Source organism: Meles meles, chromosome 7 (genome assembly GCF_922984935.1).
Source record: "Meles meles chromosome 7, mMelMel3.1 paternal haplotype, whole genome shotgun sequence".
Taxonomy (NCBI): domain Eukaryota; kingdom Metazoa; phylum Chordata; class Mammalia; order Carnivora; family Mustelidae; genus Meles; species Meles meles.
Genome location: NC_060072.1, coordinates 75,275,299 through 75,299,727, shown reverse-complemented (window position 1 = coordinate 75,299,727; position 24,429 = coordinate 75,275,299). Strand labels below are relative to the sequence as shown.

The following is a 24,429-nucleotide window of genomic DNA, read 5'->3' as shown; positions in this document are numbered from 1 at the left end:
AATACATATGAGGTTATGTCAGTTACTATTATTTTACTTAGGACAGGTTTATCTTCTCTACCAGATTATAATTTGAGTCATTTTATATTATTTTTTAATTTTAAGATTACTGTAAGACCATTGTTAATCATTTAAAATTTACAGACAAGGGGAGCCTGGCTGGCTCAGTTGATATAGCATGCAACTCTTGATCTTGGGGTTGGGAGTTTGAGCCCCACATTGGATGTAGTGATTACTTAAAAAAAATCTTTAAAAAAAAGAAACTAAAAAAATAAAATCTACAAACAAGTTGTAAATGGCAAAAGGGATTTGAAAATCTAGTAGTAACTGGTGTTTGGTGTTAATTCCCTCTAATATTTTTTTGTGTGTATTATATAAAATGTAACAGTACAGTGTAGATGACATGTATGCATACTACATTTCATTGTAAGCACTTTCTATATTTTTTGAAAACCTGTTTTTAATATTTGTGTAACATATAATCTCATGACTAAGTCATAATTCATGTAGCTATTTCCCTATTATGGAACATATACATAGTTTCCCACTTCTCTCCATTCCACTGGAGTACCTGATGTGAGAAATCATTTACTGGAGCACTAGATAACTTACTACTGGTGGATTTCTAAAATTGGGACTGTGGGATCAAAGGACATGAACATTTTTTAGAGCTCATGATACATATACCAGGTGTGTTCTCCTATTTGCCTACTCTATTTCCTTTCAAAGAGTTTCTGCTTCACAGGACATTCTGAGTAGGTAGATAAGACAAATGACCTCTGTGTTCTGTGGCCACATCTGATGGGATCATGGATAAGTGCAGACCAATGCTTCACCATCAGAGTTTCTCTCCAAGGATCAGTAGTTGGGACTTTTGTTTCTGCTGGGCACTGGGACTAGGAAGTGGTGTGACTGAGATTTGGAGTGACCCTGTTTTCTGCCATCCACACAGAGATACAGAAGAGGCTGGTCTGAGGGAGAGAGAGAGAAACTGCCTTGGCTCCAGGCTCCTGTGAGGCCTGAATAGGTGTACTATCCCTTGGCTCCAGAAGATAATTTTTTAAAAATTGTTTCTATATATCCATCTTTTAAGTTACAGGGTATTCTTCTATCCCCTGCAAAAATGTTTTTGGATTAAGGTAATACATACTATCAAACTGTTTTCCAAAAAATTATATCAATTTACACCGTCACCTGAAGTAAGTAAGGGTGCCAATCCAAAATATAACCATTCAGGAAATCTTTGCCAGTGTAATAAAAGAATATTTTGTGTATTTCTTTGATTGCCAGCTATAGAAAACTTTCTTCTCATCTATGACTCATTTGTATTTCTTCCTTTTTGAAATAACTGTTCATGTTCTTTGACAATTACTAACTACCTATGGTCTTCTTAAAGACAGTAAAACTCAATTCTCTCTTCATTTCTTTGGAATCTCATGATTTCTCTATCCCTTCAGCTACTGCAGTCTTTAAGTTTCCTAGGTTTGGGGGAAGGTTTTTGTTTTGTTTTGTTTTGTTTCTGCCTATGTTAATGCAATGGTTTTCTAATTAAAGAAAATTCAGCATAGAAGCTAAGAATATAGGATTGAAGCCAGAGTGAACTGGGGTTTTAATCCCAGTTTATCACTTAACTACTGGTAAACTTGAGAACAATATACATCTCATAGCAAGATTAATTTGTTCAAACGAGGATAAGTCCCACTCATCTCACATGTCTGTTACACATTAAATGAGATGATGAATACACTTTGCATTGTTTGACACAGAAAACACTAAAAGTTAGTACTAATTCAACAGCAGCAGTTGTGCTGTAGGTGCATTTAAACTTGCTTGAACTAATGTGCTTTGCAGACATAGAAAACGGCTATACGTGAGCAGCACAAACACGGGAGCTATCGTTTAAGTTGTTGAGGCAACCAATGCTCCTGCGCCTTGTCATAGGCATGAACTAGAAATCATGAACCTGCTGCTCCTTCATATTTCATGCAGAATAGCCCTGAAATGCAAGCAAAGTAAATATTTCATCTCATGCCCAAAGCAAAGCAGTAGCAATCTCTCTTCCAACCCTAGGAACAAAACAGAACAAAATAAAACAAAACACCAGACCAAACTCAATGAAAGAATTGATCTCCAAAGCAATGCCTTCCTAACAAAATTCTTAAGGACTTTTTTTTGGGGAGGGGGAGCTCTATACAAGTTTTACTTTATGTGCTGACGTTGGAATCTAAATATCAAGAGTAAGATAGGACGGCTGTATTGTGGTGGTGATAAGAGAAGAGAAACTCTACCTCCTGCAGATGAAGAAGACGATAAAGATAAAGATGCAAAAGAAGATTTTACACTGTCTAGGATATTATTCCTTCCAGGGTTTCCATCATTTATGCTGCCAGTTATCTTTCTAGACTACAAAACTGGAGATCTAGTCTCAGAATATTTAATGTTCCTCATTCTTTACAGGATAGTAAAAACGTCTACGCAAGCCAAGTTCTGCACTCTTAAATCTCAAGCCTGCCTTAGTTCAAGTTCTGCACTCAGCTACTTGGACTTGCCAGGCCTCTCATGCCTCCCTGCTCTTGTTGCCTCAAACTAGAATTCCCAGCCCACTTTACCACAATTACCTGCTCCTCCGTGCCCTGCATGTTCTCAGTCACCAACCACAGTGAATGCAACTGCCTGATGAGCAGATAGTTAACTGAGCACCTGTGAGCACAGACCATGTCTAATTAAGTCCTTCATCCAGAAGCTAGCAAGGGCAGATGAACATGCAAAAACCGTCCTTTTGGAGAGAGATGGTGGAAAGGATTTCACAAGTGTATACTTATCTCCAAACCTCATCAAGTTGTATATGTCAAGTATGTATGGCTTTTTGTACATCACTCATACCTCAATATAGTTTTTAAAACAAAAGTGTTTGTTGAATAAATGAATGTGTGAGATGAATGAATGGATGTGAGGGGTGAAACTGATGGGAGAGATCAAAGAAGAACTTACCCTATAGAGAGAAAGCTAAAAGTACTTCGAGTCTTTACTGCCAAACAGGAGCAAATATTTCAACATTCATGGGATTATTCACCCATGCTCCCTCGAGAACATCACAACTATCACCATCATCTTTAGCAGCTAACAGGGGTTTTGAATATTACCTCCTTCAGTGTCCATGATAACCCCATAAATTCTAACAACGGGAATGCAGGTTGAGAGGGGTTAAGTAACTTGCCTAGAATAACAAGCCTAGATTTCCAGGTAGGCATTCTGAGTCTAGGCTGCCTGTGCTCTAAACGACTGTACTGAATGCCTTTCCCATGCTAGCCCACTAAACTCTGACTTGGGAAGAGAGCATATATTCAGTAGTAAGTCCTGAAGTAAAGACAACATGCAGTGTGCTTTTGAAGCACTAACTGAACACAGTATGATCCCTATAGGCGCTCCTTAATTTCCTCCTGAATGAAGTAGCGCTAGCAGCCTCCCCAACCACTCCACTGGTTCATGCTGGCTTCTTATCATTTGTGTCTCAACTTTATGAGACCTCCCACATAAGCACTTCCTAGTTAACCAATCTGAAATTTGCTGCCCTAAAATCCCTCAATACATCACGGTTTGTTGTCACTACTATTTGAAATTAACAGTCTTCATTTATTTGTGTACGGTCTCCCCCTTCTACTACTTCTCACTAAGTCCTTTTCCTTTGTGTTCTGAGCCCTACCCTCCACACCTACAATACTGCCCAGTAGAGAGTAAATGTTCAATAAATGTTTGGTGAGTGAATGCAGGGTAACACTGATGACTGTAACATACCAAAGAAAGTAAGTCTCAACAGGTAGCATGGAGTGGTCCTGGGCAAGAGGAAGCAGGTGGTTGGCGTGGTGGGAAGCTGAGAAAAGGGGTGCCAGGTCAGTAATCACAGGCCGTATGTCTCCAGCAATGTTCAAAGAGGATGCATTAGCCCACATCAGAAATAAACTAGCCACTAGCCTGATGACAAGTGTGCCCTCAAGTGTTCCTGTACTTGTCCATCAGGGTATCCATCCCCAGGGCTCCACCCCCACCTGCTATGCGCTCCGTAATCACCAACCAACACTCTGATCATCACTTTACTTCCACCACAGATACGGACTTAAGGAAGAAAACATGCAAACTAAAAAACACAAACATCGAGTTGGCTTGAAAGTTTTAGTTCTCATTTAATTGCCTAAACTCTTGGGGTGCCTGCGTGGCTCAGCCGGTTAAGTGTCTACCTCCTGGTTTTGGCTCACGTCATGATCTCGGGGTAGTGAGATAAAGCTCTGCCTCAGGCTTCATGTTCAGTGGGGAGTCTGCTGGTGATTCTCTCCCTCTGCCCTTCCCTCCTCTCTAAAATAATAAATCTTTTTTAAAAATGCTTAAACTTTGGGTGCCTGGGTGACTGAGTGGGTTAAGCATCTGCCTTCAGCTCAGGTCATGATCTCGGAGTCCCAGGATTGAGCCCTGCATCCGGTTCCCTGCTGGGCAGGGAATCTGCCTCTCCCTCTACCCCTCACCCTGCTCATGCTCTCTCTTTCTCACCCTGTCTCTCTCTCAAATAAATAAAATCTTAAAAAATAAAATGCCTAAGCTTTTTAAAAACTCTTTCTCATCACTTTGGTTATTGAGGAACCAGCTTTCAAAGCTGTTCTTCCTCTGGACATACTGAAAATTACACCTGTGGGACTTTATGGTGACAACCCAATGTTCTGCTCTTTACATAAGGCTTCAGTGTAGGAAGTCAGTTGACTTTACCCTGTATCTTTGCATTCAAAATGCAATACTCAATATTAGCATTTCTGAACTCCAATTTTGTGACCTTGGATATGCTGCTTAATCTTTATAGGTCTCTGCTTCTTTTCTGTAAAATGAGAGCTGTGAAACAAGATGATCCTGACAGATCCCCAAAATAGGTGACAATATGTGAAAATTATATGAAATTATGTGAAAATAAACATCTAGCAATATATACCGTAGGGATCTAAAAAAGTCCAATAAATTCCATCTGTTTGCTTTATGGAAAACATACCTTGCCTCACGATCTTATTAATCTGAATTCAGGACCAGAAAACTGGTGAAAAAGTAAAAAGAACACAGGATTTACACAAAGAAGGAGGAAGCAAAGGAGGGAAGGAAAGAAAACAGCTCCTTACAAGGGAAGTCAGTAACTCAACACATTTGTTACAAAAGAACAATTGGCCTCAGTGTGGGGGTTATTTGTAAAACATGGAACTTTTCTAAGAATAAGGTATTGCTAGACACCCTCAACCCAACTCCATCTAGCCACCTCTAAACCTAAAGTGTTGGCAACTGAACCAGAATAGGATGTACGTGCTACACAAAACCATTCCAAAACGTTCTGCAGCTTCCACAGACCCATTCATTGCCAATTGTTACAAAGTTTGCCTTCTACAGAAGCGGAGGAGGAGTTATAAACACAGAGGAGGAAGCATCTCAGAAGAAACAGCCGCTGATAATCAAAAATACAGCACACTCATACAGAGGAACATCCTGTCAAATTCAATGTTTGAGCCATAGATTTTGGGTGAGCTTGCATCATTCACACACACACGTTAGAGGCATTCCATCCTGTAGGTAGGTCCTGTAGGTCTATATCTAACACAAACACAAAATTTTACTTGTGCATAAAATCCATTCACTCTAAGCATTTCTTGAAACCACAGCAATATGGAATTGTTGGAGAGGGTAAAAGACAACAATTTTCCATAAATCTGTTTTTAAATGTCATGTAACATGCAAATAGCATCAATACCAAGGACATGTGAACACAGCATCAGCAATGACAGCATCCGCAGTTTCTTCTCCACATCAAATCCCTAGTGTTCCATCATCTCAGACAGCTCAAGGGCCAAATGGACCACGGCTGCCCAAAAGCATTAACTTCAAAAAATGGGATTCGAAATCTGTACTCCCAAAGCAAAGAGACAGACTCAGTTTAGAAGTTACAAAGAATGTGGCAATAAAATACAGGAAGAAAAATGGAAGCATTTAAGTGCTATTTACTACCTCTGCAGTCTACCTGTTCAAATGTAAGTCAAGTCAGGCAGCATTCCAGTATAATGTGTCAAAGGAAGCAGCAGAAGCACTTGCCTGCCCTGTAGTAGTGGTGGGTTGATTTGCTGTCTACTCAGACTATTCCGGGTTTGAATCAGTACAAGCTATTTATTCAGAGTTTCCAATACATCATCTACATAATAGTTTCATAAGAAATAACTCTGAACCAGGGTTAACAAACATTATAAACCTGCCTTTTGGTAAAATCTTAAGCTGAAAGAAGGACTGAAAAGTAGCATGCCATCAGTTTGAAAAGTTGGAAGAAGGCTCAGAAACCACAAAAATCTAGCACCCACAGGTAAGGACAGTGAGAATCAGAAAGCTACACCTGGCAGGAGACCCAAGAACAGAGTACAGTCTGAACTCATTACAAGACTGTAGACATGATGCTGGGTCTCACTCCCGACAGTGTTCGTGAATGGAGGCAAACACCTCACTGCCTGCCGAAAGAACCACCGGGTCCCAAAGTCATATCCCCTCAAACGAACTCACATAGTTCTATGACGGTGCACTCCCATCCCTCGGGTACGCTGGTCGGGATCTCAAATGCTCCAGGAGGGTCCCAGCTGTCCAGTCCTATTCACTAATTTCTGAAAGAGCAGCCTTAGGTTTCATGTCCGTGGTTGACAGAAGAGGTTTTCAACACATTTAAATATGCTTGTGGCTTCACTATTCTTACTCGGAAAACTCAGTCAAGGGTGATATTAATAAATATGCTTACAAGTGAAAATAAATGACTAAGTGCCTGCCAATATCCGTAAAACGCCGGGATAAATTCTGACGTGGATACCCGCTGAAAGCAAACACAAACTTCTAACTTTAATTCGGTAACGATAAAAATGGTAAAGAAGTTCACAAACACTAGAGAACTTGAGAAATACACAGATTGATCCAGCCTACCTCAACTGCTCAAGCAGTTGTGCTCAACCACACCCCAGACACATGGATGTTCACACACGTCATGCTCATTTACTCAAAGCCTTTTTCAGGTTTTTAAGATAATGGGGAACTAAAGCAACATGAACATCCTAAATATGGATGCTTTTTGATTATTTCATTTCCTCTTTAAACTTACAATGCTGGTGTTCTTATGGGTGAAAATTTCACCCCAGTAATACAAGATTAGCCTAAAATTTCTTACAGATGCTAAGGAAAATTTCAAGCAGAGAGACATTATTATTGAAAAAGATGCTTTTTAGAGCAGGTATGTACCTAATTTAATTCTTCATAGGAAAAACAGTTCAAATAATAATAAGGTATATAGATCAGTAAGTGCAAAAGAAGGTAAGGATTTTAAAGTAAACTACAGTTAATACCAAGAACCCACAACTAGCAGTCAGGCCCCAAATCCTGTTCTTGAAGTAAGACCATGAGTCCTTGACCAATACAAGGTTATCTAATTTTATACTATCATTAAAAAGAGAAAATCAGACAAGGTAGGGCCTATTAGCAATGACCTTTTCTAGCTCTCCAGGCGGCCAATGGCCCACTGACTTCAATGTCTAATGTGTCAGCCAAACAGCACAATTAGGAGGACTCCAGTTGCATGAGCAAAAGCTTTTCTTTGCAACCCTTCCTATAGCAAATAAAAATGGCAGACCTAGCAAGACTCGGAGAGCCCTTGGTACTGTGGTTTAAATGACAGAAAAACACAAAAGGAGTATCTGGATTATAGACAGCACTCTTTTTGTTTTTCACTTTTATATTTTAGGGCGCTGTTTTGGGGAAGGGGATACAATGCTGCTTTACAAAGGACATAGAAGTCCCTTGTTTGAGCTACCAACCTCTTAGCCACACAGAAAAATGTCAGTCATCCATTTGTTAGCACCAAAATCTCCTTCAACTGCTTACAATATGCAGCACACATTTTAAAGGGCTGTTGAACCAGAAAAACAAAGGAAGCCCTTGAAAAAGAAACCGAGCTCCCTAGCGCTGCCCCTGCCCTTATCACTGTGCCTGCATGCCTGCCGGTAAAGCACGGTCACATTGTTTCCACATGCTCAGGGCCCTCGAAACTTGTGCAAAAGCATTGCAAAATAAAACTGCATCAACATCGCATTTCAAAACATGAGCTAGTACTGGGAGGTCAGCCATGTGAGCTAGAATAATCCTTAATTAAACCATAACCTACAAATGTCCCTGACCTGAGACATTTTCTTATTGAACGAACAGGCATAAGAACACACTGTGGCCATGGGCGTATTTCAAAAAGAATATGGGTAAAACTCACTCTCAGACACCATTAAAAATGATTGCCTCTTTGCCCCTTTCAGAGGTCATAACACAATTTCACAGGCACAAAGCATTTAAAATTATTAAAATGCAATTCTTTTATTTTTTCCATCAACATAAAATTGTACAGGCATAAACTGTACAGGCATAATTAAGCTGCTCAGATTCAATACAAGAGAAGTGTGTAATGCTGGAGATGTGTTCAGAAGAGCTTCTAGCTCCGGTTCCTGGGACCACATGGAGACAGTGCCCCACACCAAATGTAGTACAAACTGGATACACAGAACTGGGGTTACTTACCTTATAAAAGCTGGATGTTTTCCTCTTGATTAGAAGTCACAAATGGTATAAGTAAAACTCCCTTCATTTGTTCTTCCAGCGAGCCAAATCTAGCTTCCCATTAACCCAGTCCATTGCAGATAATTTCACACAGCACACGCTTCCCAGTTCCCAGCCCAGCAAGGATAATCACATTCCAGCGGGGAGTGAACAGATGGTGGATTCCATGGTAACCAGCCCTCCTAAGGCGATTGGTAGAAGTGTGTGACTACAGCTTATTGGGTAACAATCACTGTCTTTGTGCTCCAGCCTTGCAAATCCTAAAGGAAGCAACGTATAGCCACTCACATGCGCAAGGGCTTGCCTAGCAGGTGTTTGGCTATTTAAACAAGGCAATGCAGGCCAATTAAAAGCTTTTCAGTGAATTTACCCTTGGTGGTTCAAAGTCCTAACGTTTCAGATAGTGTCCACTGCTCATTCAGGGAGAAAGGTCACAAGCAGCTTAACTTGACAAACAGAAAATAACACTTGAAAGTTAACTTGAAAATTCAAGATAAAGCATTCTAGAAATCTAAGCTGCATCAGCAAATCGTTTCTGATTTGCAATCCACATGAGAAGTGGAACTGGTTTTGTATTTAGATTTTTTTTAATTTTATTATGTATTTAGATTTATTTTAAACAATATAACTTTTAAATTTGCTAAACTACCTTAGTTTGAAAATAAGTTTTCAAAACCAATTGTTTTATAAATGTGCACCTAATCATTAAAAAAAATAACTTGTATACATTCATTTTTACTGTTTGTGGATTTGGGGGGTTGAGGGGAAGGCTATTAAATTTAAACTTTTCATTAGAGCCTTACCCAATTATGGGATTGAATTCTCTTCGTTAGGTGCTTCCCACAGGTTTAATTTGTTTCTGCAATCATGAAAGTTAAATGCTGGGTCAGCAGGAAAACAGCTTTCCCCTCAACCCGGGAAGCTCAAGAAATCAGAGGATAAGTCCTTGAAGGAGCAAAATGGCTGAAAACCAAGTACAACTTCACACCAAAACCAACTATCAGAAGTAATGCACAAATCTGAGACAGATAAACTCCAGATACTCCAAAAATCCATCAGAAATACATTTTTAAAAGAGCAAAGAAATAATTAGGATAAGCCAAAGGTAAAAACAAAACAAAACTTGTACATTAGGACTAGAAGTAGGTATTAATTGCCTTCACAGTTACTTCCTATCTTAAATTGAAGAGTCCTTTTCCTGGCAAGAACATATGAGACAAATATTGAAAGGAAAGAGACTAAATTATTTGCAGATGATGATTCTATCTTGAAAAAAAAAACAGAGAAATCAAGTAGGCTATTATTTATAGTACCAGAAGCTCAGTGAACTAGCCAATAAATCAATACAATTCCTTTAGAAGAGCAAAAACTATGGGAATACCAATGAAAGGGGAATTACTAACAAGGTCAAGGCAAAGTATACAATTCATGGGAATAGTAGCAAGAAATTTGTGTGAACTATCCAGGGAAAAAGGAATGAATTCTTACCAGAAGGGGTAAAGGAAAATGAAATGAAGACACCTAGTATTTTGCTGAATACAAAGATCTATTTTAAAGACACCAAGTTTTCCCAAATTACCGTACAGTGTAATAGTAAAATTTCCAACATACTTTAGAAGATAAATTTAACAAAGTGACTCTAAAGTTTATTTGGATTTCAAAAAGATGAAAATACCAAAGAAAATTCTATATGAGATAAGTAATAATAGGTAAAATAACTATACCAAGTTTTTAAAACATGCTATAAATACAATATACTGATACCTCCCATATTATAACTCCAGGAAAAACCTCTTTCTCATTGAATTCCTACATCTAATTACCTATTCTGCCTGGATGTTTAATAAATATCTCGAACGTAAGTCCCCCAAACTCAACTTCTGATTGTCTCCCCAAACCTGCTCCTCCTGTATCCTTCCTTGTTTTTGGAAATGGCAACTCCACTCTTGCAATCATTCAGTCTAACACCCAAGAACCCACCTCCCAGCCCTCTCTGACACATTCACATCCAACCTGACAGCTCATGTCATGAGCTATTTCTTCCAATCTGGCCACTTTTTAACACCTGGTCTCCTTAATAACTTCCTAATTAAACTCTGCTTCCATCTCACCTCCTACAGGCTCTAAACCTAAACAGATAATGCCAATTCTCTTCTCAAAACTGCCATTCCCATTGCACTAATACAAGTCCCATTCTGGTGACGGTTTAGAAAGCCCTTGATAACCTGGGCCCCAACCTATTAACTCACTCAACTCCTTTCCTACAACCTTCTCCTGCCTTCCCCAAGCTCTCCAAGCAGCCTGACATTTTGTCTTCTCCTCAGCACTTTCTCAGTAACTGGGACAGCGATGGTGTTTCCCACAGCCAGTTATCTGTACATATCCCCCCAAACCCCACCAGACTGTGAGCCCCTCAAGCCCAGGGACTTCCACTCTGGACTCTGTGCTCCCAGTGCCAAGCAAAGGTCCTTGTGTATCATGAGCACTTATTAAATCTGCAATGAGTAACAGCGTGCTGCAGAATTTTTTATTCCAGTGCACCTTTAGAGACAACCTAACAGTCTAATAGTAAGTGAATGATTACACAAGAATGCGTGCTTGATAGAATATCATGTGGTTATTAAAAAATAAAGTCACAAAAACGAAGTGGCATGAGGAGAATGATGATGGCATATTAATAACAATATACAATGAGACCTTAGTATGTGCCAGGCATTGTAATACGCATTTACAAATATTTCATTCAAACTTCACAGGGACTTTAAAGTAAATCTTATTATCCTCATTTTTTTTTAAGATTTTATTCATTTATTTGACAGACAGAGATCCCAAGTAGGCAGAAAGGCAGGCAGAGAGAGAGGAAGGGAAGTAGGCTCCCTGCTGAGCAGAAAGCCAGATGTGGGGCTCAATCCCAGGACCCTGGGATCATGACCTGAGCTGACGGCAGAGGCTTTAACCCACTGAGCCACCCAGGTGCCCCATTATCCTCATTTTTTAGGTGTGGAAACACAGACTCAGAAATTCAGCTTGGTGCCCTATGTCTCACGGCTAAAATTTGAACCTCATTTGTGGCCAAAGCTTGGGTCTAAGTCATTATTGCTATACTCCCTCCTGGAAGTAAAGGGGGAAAAAATAAATACATAACTGAACACTCACTATGAACAACTACATTAAAAGGAAAAAATTCTTAGGAACAAAAGCCTAGGCTTACCTATCTCAAATTTATAAGAGCAGTTGTGAGGAAGAAATATTGGTGATATTGTCCTTTCCTCTATTTTCCAAAATTCCTTATATCAGGAATGATTATTTTCCAAAAATAATATTTATTCCTACTACACGTCTTCTTCACTATTCATTCTCCTATGATCTTGGGTGGATCTACTAAGTAGCAAGCCACAATAAAAAAAAATCTAAAAATAACCTGATTCACAATTTCTTGAGAATTAATTCTACAGGAATTCATGAGAAGGAAAAAACAGTGGCAGATTCAAGAAAGGCATGTCAACAATAGTGTCCTCTTTAGAACCACAGTCAACTATGGGCACTCTGACATTGTCTACAACGACAGCACCTCAAGCCACACGGCCCAGAATCTAGTAACAGGACCTCCAAATGTAAGCTGTGGGGCAGGGGCAGAGCTAACAATCCTCAGAAAGGTTCTCAAGGTGAAAAAGTGTTGGAAGCAGAAAGGCCCAATAATTTATCTTCTTCAGATGCTGGGCGGGCAACATCACTGCCTAGAATCTGTTAGAGTAGCGACTATGCCAGCTAAGGGAGGAAATAACCTTGTGAGCATAGTTCTATCTCCCTTCCCTATTGAATGTACCTGGTTTCATTCCCCCTTAGTCAACCTTTATCTCTTTCTTAGCATCAAGTTTTATCCAGGAAGATACTCTTAAGTCAGAGGTCCCCAACCTCTTTCAAATTATGGAGCCCTTAGCTTCTCAAGGCACCCCAGGCCAACAGACATCCCTAATAGGCTCATTTACTTAGTGTTTAGGTATAAACAACTTAATAACATTTTTGACCCAGCAACTTAGCACCATTTGAAAATGTAATATAAAACATTCGGAAAAAATAATTTTTCTAAGATTTTACTTATTTGAGAGAGAGAAAGAGCATGCACACATGTGCCAGTGAGGAGAGAAGCAGAGAGGGAGGGAGAGGGACAAGCAGACTCCACGTTGAACATGGACCCCGACTTGGGGTTGATTCCAAGACCCCAACACCATGACTGAGACTCTGACGGAGTGAAACCAAGAGTCGGACACTCAACTGACTAAGCCACCCAGGTACCCTGAAAAATTAATACCTTTATCCTACTCTTAAATCACTACATCTACTTACTAATGGCATGTGGGTGCCTGTTGGGTTTGGGCCCTGCAAAACCTCTCACACCATAAGATCATAGTAGACCTTGCCATCCTCATTCCTGCTTCACATGGATTTTTACCAGGTATTTGCTTGTTATCACAATAATCTGCCAACACCCCAGCTCTGCAAACCAGGATGTCTCCAAAAGAAATACAATTCAATCTAATACTAAAGCAGAACCACCTAGAGCTAATAGTTCTCACAGTGTTTGATAGATGTCACTGTGCTTGTCTTGAAATGTTAAAATGTCCTGCAGGCAGCACACTCCCGTGAGCTGAGGGGTTATGCCCCCCAAGCACGTAGGCATAGGGACATATTTTGGCAATGATGTTTATAAGCTCTTAGACTTTGCAATGCTCCATGACAGAAAGACTCCCTAATTTGAAATCCAGATGCCTGGACTGCCTGCTTAGCCACTCATGACATAAGCACGCCATTTTGTCCTCTCTATCCTGTGCACTTCCATCACAAAACGAGGGAGCTAGGTTAGATCATCTCCAATACTCTTTCTCTTCTAAAATAGTAAGAATGAATGTTAGAGGAAGAGGGTCCTTCCTCGTTCTTACTCGTTTCAGAGGAAAAGGAGAAAGGGCTAGAGCAGCCAGAACAAGTATCTATTTTCCAGAAGGAAACCCAGACTAAAATTCAGGTGTGCCATGATAAAGTTTTGAATGTGAGGTGTTACTGAAGTACCAGGTAAGGTGGTAGGTGGATCCCACGTAGGGCACACTCTGAGTGCCACGCTTTCAGCACTTTCTACTCTTGCTGAAACTCCTTCTGGACAAAAGGTTTGTATGATTAAGTGACTGGATATTGTCAGGGTTGGAGTCTGACAATGAAACAGATTCAAATGACCTATCCTGATTGGAAATCAAATTAATCATCTCTGCCTAAGAAGCACCAGATTAAACAACAGCGCTAACCAGGTACAGACACTGAAACAAAATACAACATTCATACAGAGGTGACATTTTCTCAGATATTTATACCGTGTTACCAAGAATTTTGTATTCTTAATAAACATTCTATGTTTTTTTAAAATTTGACTTTTTTCTTTTGCAATTAGTTTTAAAACAATGGTTTAGAACAAAAATGTAGGCAAAGGAAACAATGGCAAAAGCTTTTGCACAGTGAAGGAAACAGTCAACAAAACCAAAAGATAGCTGACAGAATAGAAGATATTTGCAAATGACATATCAGATAAAGGGCTAGTATCCAAAATCTATAAAGAACTTATCAAACTCAACACCCAAAGAATGAAAACTCCAACTAAGAAATGAGCAGAAGACAGGAACAGAGATTTCTCCAAAGAAGACATCCAAATGACCAACAGACCCATGAAAAAGTGCTCAACATCCCACGGCATCAGGGAAATACAAATCAAAACCACAATGAAGTACGACCTCACACCAGTCAGAATGGCTAAAATTAACAAGTCAGGAAATGACAGATGTTGGTGAGGATGCAGAAAAAGGGGAACCCTCCTACACTGTTGGTGGGAATGCAAGCTGGGGCAGCCACTCTGGAAAACAGTATGGAGAGTCTTCAAAAAGTTGAAAATAGAACTACGCTCTGAACCAATAATCACACTACTGAGTATTTACCCTAAAGATACAGATGTAGTGATCTGAAGGGGCACTGCACCTGAATGTTTATAGCAGTAATGTCCACAATAGCCATACTATGGAAAGAGCCCAGATGTCCACCAACAGATGAATGGATAAAGAAGATGTGGTGTACACACACACACACACACACACACACACACACACACTCGGGAATATTATGCAGCTATCAAAAAACCCCCAAATCTTGCCATTTGCAATGACATGGATAGAACTAGAGGGTGTTAGGCTAAGAGAAATAAGTCAATCAAAGAAAGACAATTATCATATGATCTCACTCATATGTGGAATTTAAGAAACAAAACAGAGGAGCATAGAGGAAGAGAGGAAAAAATTAAACAAAACAAAACCAGAGAGGGAGACAAATCGTAAGAGACTCTTAATCATAGGAAACAAACTGAGGGTAGTTGGAGGTGAGGGGGGGTTGGGGGGTTGGAGAAATGGGGCAACTGGGTGATGGATATTAAGGAGGGCATGGGATATAATGAGCATTGGGTGTTACATAAGACTGATGACTCTGACCTCTACCTCTGAAACTAATAATACATTATGTTAATTAAGTGAATTAAAATAATTTTTAAAAAAATGTATTTGCAGGGTAAAGGGTATATTATGAGCAAAAGAAAATAAATGAAAACAAATGAAATAAGTGGAACTTTTCTGCCCAGTTTGCAAGGGGTTAAGATGATACAGTAACAAATCTGGTCTGATTTGATGGAAGCAATTTTTATTTAATTGCCCATCATTCCTCTTTTGTGGTTAGCATTTGAAAGAAGTACTTTCCTTTCTAGGACTTGCTACCATATTGTAAAGAAAACAATTATAAGGAGGATAAATAAATCTATATCAGGGGTCTCATATACTAGTCATTTTTCATGCAAGTCCAACCATCAGGTAGACTCAGGTCTACCAATGCGTCAGGGTTTTTTTTCTTAAGTAGGCTCCACACTCCATGTGTGTCTTGAACTGATGACCCTGAGATAAAGAGTTGCATGCTCTACCGACTGAGCCAGCCATGCACCCCACGGGGATATTTTTATTTACAATCAGAAGAACAATATCATAGTCCAATGTGAATAACGGGATCCAAGTTTTCACGTCATTAGATTATCTACTACTGTCTTCCATAGGGTAATATTCCCTCTCCTTCCAAATCCTTCACTTTGACTCTAAAACAGAGGTGGGAGGAAATTATACAAGCATTGGGTCCTAGTCTGTTGCTCTCCCCATTCTCCATTCGTACCCACATTTTTTTAAAAAATTCATTTAAGTTGGAATCTAGATGTTTTAAATTCTTATGTAAGAAAATTCCAGAAATATATGAAAGTTGAAGACTCTTTATAGGGAGTACATATGTATAACATAATATACATTTCTGCTAATGTACTAATTACATTAATTAATTACATTAGTAAATACATTAAGTTAAATGTTTATGAGAGGTTGCAATAAGTGGAAAACAGGGTAAGAACAAAGAATGTTATGTAAACAAGACATTGGGTTTCCACAGTTTGCAAAGTGCCAACCTAAACTCTATAGGCAAGAAAAAGGAGACACGGACTCCTTTTTCCAGAGGAGTCCTCAGCATGTTTAAGAAACAAAGAGTTTTACCTCTGGTGCAGGGGTGAGGGCAGGTAAGGTGCTAACAAGATAAAGCAATGATAGGGGCACGAGGGTGGCTCAGTGGATTAAAGCCTCTGCCTTCACCTTGGGTCATGATCCCAGGGTACTGGGATCAAGCCCTGCATCAGGCTCTCTGCTCAGCAGGGAGCCTGCTTCCTCCTCTCTCTCTCTGCCTGCCTCTCTGCCTACTTGTGATCTCTGTCAAATAAATAAATAAAATCTTAAAAAAAAAAAAGATAAAGCAGTGATAGATGTATAGTACTAGGGAAGTGGCAAAGACACATCACACAAATGTCATTCCATAAAATTATTCAAAATATCAACATTATGAACGTTCTTTTAAGAGACTGAGATAAGGCCAGAGTGAAAATGACAACCCAGGTTTTGTGCTCATAAAACTCAAGGCTCAGTAATTAACACTTACAGCTCAAAAAATAAATATCCTGAAAGATAACACATGCAAACCACTATTACTTTTGATCAAATTTATTCAAAACTGTTGAGCTTAAGTTGTACAGGAATTCTTTTGTTAGGAAGGAAAGCAAATCCTGCACAAATAATCAACCTAACCTTTACTGTTGAAACCTGGAGATTTATTTATAGCCTATCTGGTCTTATAAAATCAATTCTCTCAACTTAACTTTTTCTATGGTTAAGTCCAAACCCCGGAGAGGAAAGTATTGAAAAGAGGAGTCAGGCTTTGTGAGCAAGAATCCTTTAAGACTAGGACTGACGTAAACTCAACTGTAAACATTTGAAGGGGTGTGTGTGTGTGTGTGTGTGTGTGTGTGTTCTGTGTGTTGCAGGAGTGTGTGAGGGGGTATACATATGAAGATGCACATGTGGGGGAGAAGGGTGTGTGTGGCACATGGGACCTAACAGCATATTCTGAAAAGTTTCTTCATCTGCCCTGTAAATTATTTCTAAATGCCCTGGGTTCTTTTTTGAGGTCACTAGAGGGTAGCCAGTTGAATAGCGGGGGCAAATCATGGTTAGTTAATGCTGTAAATACAGACTGCTGAACTCTGGGCAGGATGGGGTAGAAGGATTAAACTTCGTGTCCCTAAAATATTAGTGGGGTGACTTCTGAGCTACAACCTGAGCTTTGAGACTTGCATCGAAGAAACCTAGGCACAATACTTGGTACCTTCCTCTCAAGAAGATCAAGATCACACAGGTGAACTCTCTTTGAATACCTGGAAAACTATGCAGGTCTAAGACGTTTTAACTACGTTTGAGGAAAGTATAGTGGCGGGACACATACACAAACTGTTTACTCTGTGAGCCAAGAATAGCATTTCTTGTCATGAAAACACACACACACACACACACACACACACACACACACTTAAAAGTTTCTTGGGGCGCCTGGGTGGCTCAGTGGGTTAAAGCCTCTGCCTTTCGCTCAGGTCATGATCCTAGGGTCCTGGGATAGAGCCCCGCATTGGGCTCTCTGCTTGGCGGGGAGCCTGTTTCCTCCTCTCTCTCTCTCTATGCCTGCCTCTCTCCCTACTTGTGATCTCTATCTGTCAAATAAATAAATAAAATCTTTAAAAAAAAAAAAGTTTCTTCTAAAATAAAACACAAAACCCCTCTGAGCTCCATTCATTTTCTTGTCAAGCTGTCTAATCTTGTTCCTTTCTTTCTCATTCGCACTTCTCAAAAGGTGAGAACTCTATAGTCAACTGCTTCCACTTCCTCAACTCACCTCTGTCTGACCCTGCTCCCATCAAGACCAGCAGGGACATTCCAGTTGCCCAACCCACAGGTCACACTGTTCAGTTCCCATATTCCTACACTGCCTTTCCTGCATGTGTCTGACTGTGTTGACCTTGTGCTCCTCTGACATTCCTTCCTCCTGTGCCGCCTCACTACTGCCTCTCCTGGTTCTCCAGGACGCTCTCCAGCAACTCCTTTCTTCTCTTCTATCAGCAACTCCTTCTCTACCTTCTCCCTCTTCAGTCACAACCAATTAATCAGATAAGGTCAGTAACTGTTCACTGAATAAATTCATAAAACACATCCCAAGCAAATGTGCTTAGATATTATACAGCAATTCATGGGCAAAATATGTAGTTATCAGTTCAAACATAGACCCCATTAACCGATCAGAAGCTTTTCATCCCTTTATGTAAAAACAAAACAAAACAAAACAAAACAAAAAACCCAAGGTAAATGATATCTTACTGAGCATAGAGCGGGAGGTGGGTCAGAGTAAAGACCTTACCAGCCCTCATTATAGTCTGCCCGACAACTGTATAGGAATTTAAATACTTCCCTACCACATTCTGATGCCAAACCGCAGTCCTGTTTCAGATCCTCTGTGCTTGCAGGTCCCTCTGCCTAGAACATTTCCCCAAATCCTCCTCTTGCTTCCGTAACACACTCCATACAAGTCTGTGCTTAGATGCCACGTCACTTCACAACCCTATCTCCTGTGACTTTCTACCAACCCCAACACCTTCATCTCTTTGTTGCTTAATAACACTTATCACTGCCCAACATTAAATGTTTGTTCTTTCTCCGCTCATTTTATTTTCTGGCTCCTACCCTAGATGGTAAACTCCATAAATAAGGAAGCTTTGTTTTGTTTACTAAGGAATCTTCAAGGTCTGGCCCAAAGTAGATGCTCATTAAATCTTTGCTGCAAGAACAAATGAAAAGAATGAAAAATGGTAGGTACTGAAAGAAGACAGTGTAAGGATGGGCTACACCACTGTGACCTATGTGGGAATTGGCCACGCAGCCAGGTCTCCAATACATCTGAGCGAATGGGCGTGGGAATAGGTGACGAATTTCTGAAGCAAGTCAAGCAGGTATGTTTGCTGGTCTTGAACAAGCAGGCAGGAAGCCTGTGTCTAGGACTAATGAACTTGACTCATCAGGATATCACACTTTGTCCAGGACAAATGAGGGGGCTCAAAAGAAAGATGGCTGGCAGTCCAGGAGATAAGGGATTCTATAGAAATAACTAATATCCTAGATGCTTTCATGGGAAAAGTGAAAAAGAGATGTCTGGCTTAGCAAAACTGTAAATCAAGGGAAAATTTTTTAACTTTCTTTTGGCACTTTCCTATTTCTTTGCTCTCCTACAGGGTGGCTGGACATGACTGGTGACTTTGACACCAGATCTCCATGTTCCTTGGCTATGACCCGGACTTTACCTCACGACACAAACCTGGCAGTCATCTAAATCCTAACCCTATTCCAATGTGATCACACTATGGGATTTTCCACTCAAAAATAGCAGAGTCCGGGGCGCCTGGGTGGCTCAGTGGATTAAGCCGCTGCCTTCGGCTCAGGTCATGATCTCAGGGTCCTGGGATCGAGCCCCGCATCGGGCTCTCTGCTCCGCGGGGAGCATGCTTCCTCCTCTCTCTGCCTGCCTCTCTGCCTACTTGTGATCTCTCTCTCTGTCAAATAAATAAAAATCTTTAAAAAAAAAAAAAAAATAGCAGAGTCCACCAATCTGGGAGTCGCAAGTAGCTGGTGAGTTCATAAGCCTCCAGTTACATTCTCTTCATACATCTCCACCTTCACTGCCTTGTCCCTGGAGAGCAAGGCTGCCTCTGCTTAAGGCCAAAGGCAAATGTTTAACTGACTGAGAACCCAGGCACTAAGCCCGGAAAAAAAATTTTTTTTTTAAAGAAATAACCAAAAGGCAATTAAGCAGCTTACTCTCACTACCTTACTATATCTGGATAACCCCTAATTACTGTCTTGCAGTACTTGTTCTGAACTCGTTTCTACATATTCATATATCATACAGATGTATATACCACAAATGTTTTATCTTTACAAAAACAGTGTATTGCATATCCTGCTTTACCTGTATGAAAAACTATAGCAATTTCAGATATGCACTATGTTAACATGTTTATAAGTGTATTTCAATAGGAAGTATGGCTTCTTTTTTCTTTTTCTTTTTTTTTTTTTTTTTTAAAGTAGGCTCCACATCTAACATGAGGCTTGAACTCAGGACCTTGAGATCAAAAGGCTCTGAGTACCAGGGTGGCTCAGCTGTTAAGATTCTGCCTTCAGCTCAGGTCACCATCCCAAGGTCCTGAGATCAGGTCCTGTGTCGGGCTTGCTGCTTAGCGGGGAGTCTGCTTCTCCCTCTGCCCCTCTTCCATCATGCTCTCTCTCTCTCTCTCAAATAAATAAATAAAATCTTAAAGAAGAAAAGTGTCACATGCTCTACTGACTGAGCCAGGCAGCCTCCCCCACCCCCAAAGTACAACTAATTTTAACTACTATGCCTACTCTGAAAAAAAATTCTATTTTCAGTTAACTCTTGCAAATATTACTAAACAAAATATCCTAATGACTAAAAAGCAATGTATTTTTACAGATTAAGAAATTACAGAAATAAAATTAAAATAACCTATAAAGCAATCATGTAGTTATAATCATGAGCATTATTTTGATGCCTTTCCTTTAAAACGTTCGCATAATACACATCAGGATTGGGATTTTTCTAAATATTGTGCTCTTTAAGAAATTTTATGAAATCATTTTGGGGTACCTGGATGACTCGGTCATTAAGTGTCAGCCTTCAGCTCAGGTCATGATCCCAGGGACCTGGGATCGAGCCCTGCATCAGGCTCTCTGCTCAGCTGGAGGCCTGCTTCTCCCACTCCCCCTGCTTGTGTTCCCTCTCTCCCTGTGTTCCTCTCTGTCAAATAAATAAATAAAATCCTTTTTTTTTAAAGAAATTTTATGAAATCATTAAAAAAAAAGCAAACTCTCCTTAATTAAATTAAATAAATAAATAATTTATTTATTCTTAATTATGTCAGGGTAGATGGGGTTAAAAAGGTGACTTTGTGAGGCACTTGGGTGGCTCAGTTGGTGAAGTTTCTGACTCTTGATTTCAGCTCAGGTCATGATCCCAGGGTCATGGGATCGAGGTTCCCCCACCCCTGCCTTGCCCCGTCAGGCTCTGTGTTCAGTGCCGAGTCTGCTGGAGATTCTCTCTCCCTTCCTCTCCCCTCCTTGTGTGCTATCTCTCTCAAAAAAAATCTAAAAGAAAAGTGACTTTGATATGTAATTAAGCTATTTAACATGTTGTAGTGGTTGGTACTGCTAAGGAACATAATTTCTATAACAGTCCAATAAATACCAGTACAGTCATTTCAAGTTTCTTCAAATAAACAAAAGTTTCCACCCAAGAAGAGTTGCCTCCCAATTCAAAGGAGACTTATTTTCAGCTGATGTACCATTCCATTTTCTTCTGCAGGTTAAGCTAATTTATTGTGCAGAGTTGCTATCTGACTTCCTAACAGCCTCCTAAATGCTGTTTGCTTTGGAGGATTTTCAACTGTTAGCTGAATAATATTTCATGCAAGATGAAACTCATGAATTTTAAGATTTTTTTTTTTTTTTTTTTGACAGAGAGAGACCACAAGTAGACAGAGAGGCAGGCAGAGAGACAGAGAGGGAAGCAGGCTCGCCGCCGAGCAGAGAGCCCGATGCGGGACTCGATCCCAGGACCCTGAGATCATGACCTGAGCCAAAGGCAGTGGCTTAACCCACTGAGCCACCCAGGTGCCCGAAACTCATGAATTTTAAGCAGCAACTGGAGTGCTACAATTTGATTCTTTCTTTAAAAATGGGCAACATAGGTGCACCTGGGGGCTCAGTAGGCTAAGCCTCTGATTTCTGTTCCATTCATGATCTCAAGTCCACTGAGCCCCACCTGGGGCACCATGCTGACTCTCTCTCTCCCCCTGTCCCTCCCCCACCCACCAAAATAAATAAAAGGTTTTTTTCTTAAATGGGCAACATAGTGTTCAACAGAACTGTAATGCCAGGAAACACACACACACACACACTGCCCTCCCACAACCCGCCCTTCCCAGCCCACCCCAAACTGCCATTGCTAGGAAGAGGATCCACGTTACTTTTGGTTTAACTCATGAATGCAAGATTTATGGTTTTAGGTTAAAGGATCATGTCTGGGACCAACACAGCCCATACTTATACCCAACATGATTTATATGTTCAACCAAGGAAACCTTGAGGCTTTCCGAATCCTATAGTTTCACAAACACAAGAAATTAAAGTGCTTTCATTTCAGTAGGGTATGCACGTTTTCTGAAATGGACTACATCAAAGATTCCTTACTAAAGAAAGGTAAAAAATTGTAGGGTTTCTCAAGGAAAGAAATCTCTCTATTTAGTACTGAATTATCCTATCAATTCTATTTAACAAACATTTCCCAAGAATGTTATGTCACATGCAAATAAAGAGGTTTGAAAGTTATTCCTTGCTCTCATAGACCTCACAGCCTAACACAGTGGTTTCTGGGTCCAGCAACATCATGTTAACATCATTATTTCTGAAAATTCTGAATTGCCAGTTCAAATTCTTTAGTAGATTGTATGACTACTCAAATTCCTATTTCTTCCCATTTGTTTTGTTTCCTCAGTTTGTCTTTCCTTTTTTAAAAGTATTTTCTAATTTCGTTTTTTTAAAGATTTGAGAGAGAGAGAGATTGAGACTACAAGAGTGCGGGGGGGGCGGGGAGAGAAGCTCAAGCAGACTCCTGGCTGAGCAAGGAGCCTGCCACAGGCTCAATCCCAGGACCCTGATTGAGATCATGACCAAGCCGAAATCAAGAGTCAGCCGTTCAACTGACTGAGACACCCAGGTGCCACCTTAGTTTGTCTTTCAAAGAAATGTGTGTATTGCATCTAAATTGCTCATAGTAACTACTTATCCCTTTAATATCTATAAGAAATTGTTATTGGAATTGTTTTTTATTCTTGATCAGTCTCAACGGGGATTTATCAATCTTACTATATTTCAGGGTAATATTTTGTTGTATTTTCTCTATTGTCTGTTCTCTACTGCATATTGTTCACTTTCATGTTTATTATGCCTTTCCTTGTATTTACCTTCACTGATTCTTTTTTTTTTTTAAAGATTTTATTTATCTATTTGACAGAGAGAGAGATCACAAGTAGACAGAGAGGCAGGCAGAGAGAGAGAGAGGGAAGCAGTCTTGCTGCCGAGCAGAGAGCCCGACGCGGCACTCGATCCCAGGACCCTGAGACCACGACCCGAGCCAAAGGCAGTGGCCCAACCCACTGAGCCACCCAGGCACCCCAACTTCTTTCCTAATATAAGCACATAAAGCTGCGTATATCTTTCCAGTTTTATAGTTTTCTTATGGCAGAAAAGTATGCCAATACCAATTATTCCATCATGGCCAGAACCAAAAATCCTTCATGTAATGCTTCTTGGTGCTTACTTAAAAATCAAATTAAAAACCAATGAAACAAAACAAATGAGGGGGGAAAAGGTCCCCACTATGGTGAACATGTATGCTTATTGAGCAAATATAGAACCCATCAGAGAGTGCAGCTAAAGAACTACGTTTTCGGTGAATGAGTCCTGTGACTCTTGCTTTCAGTCCAGTGAGAACTATAATCCAAACCACCAAAGTTTTCCGTGTAAAGAAATTCAGGTGAAAAGTGCAGCTAGGAAGACTTTGCCTCAAAAAAAACCCATACACTGCTCCCACCTAGCAATGCAAAGCCTCTTCCTTTTCCTTCCCCTGCAGTGATATATACCCAAATAGCTGCCATTCTGTTAATAAAAACCTTTCCACAAGTGGCAAATTTTCTACTCTTTCCTACAATGTGTATAGGGCACTATACTAGGCAAGGCTAGAGGAAATAGAAAACATGGCCTCCACTTGAGACAACTTAAGGAAAGTCAGGAAAAGAATTTGAGATGATTTGGATTCTGGAAATGTCAAATGTCAGAATTCTCCCTCAAAACTGTATAACAAAACTGACATTGAGATACAGTAGGCAAAGGGCAGTCTTTTCAGTAAATGGTGCTAAATCCACTTAAGATCCACATGGCCCCCCAAAATAAATCTTGACCTCCTACCACACATCTTTTACAAAAACCCATTTCAGAAGAATCATAGACCTAAAATGTTAAACAATTATAAACAAACAATAAGCTTCTAGAAATACTATATGAAAACACCTTCACCACCTTCAGATAGGTAAAATTTTAAAAAAGAACACAGAGACCTAACTTTAAAGGATGAAACTTAAATTGGACATCATTGGTGAAAGGACAACACTAACTATAAAAAAGACAGCATTACAGGAAAAACAAACATTTGTAACTCACTGTTCAA

General features: G+C 40.0%; 1 protein-coding gene across 4 annotated transcripts in view; it reads right to left on the bottom strand.

Annotated features, from left to right (window-relative positions):
• Positions 1-24,429, bottom strand: part of FGD4 (FYVE, RhoGEF and PH domain containing 4) — a 207,371-nt gene that overhangs the window by 111,199 nt on the left and 71,743 nt on the right. Inside the window, exon 1 of one of the 4 annotated variants that reach the window (XM_046011408.1) lies at positions 8,608-8,910. The exons of the other annotated variants lie outside the window; for them this stretch is intronic. The gene's annotated coding sequence lies outside the window, so the exon portion shown is untranslated. Of the gene's footprint in view, positions 1-8,607; positions 8,911-24,429 lie in introns of those variants that run through there. 4 annotated transcript variants of the gene reach the window in all.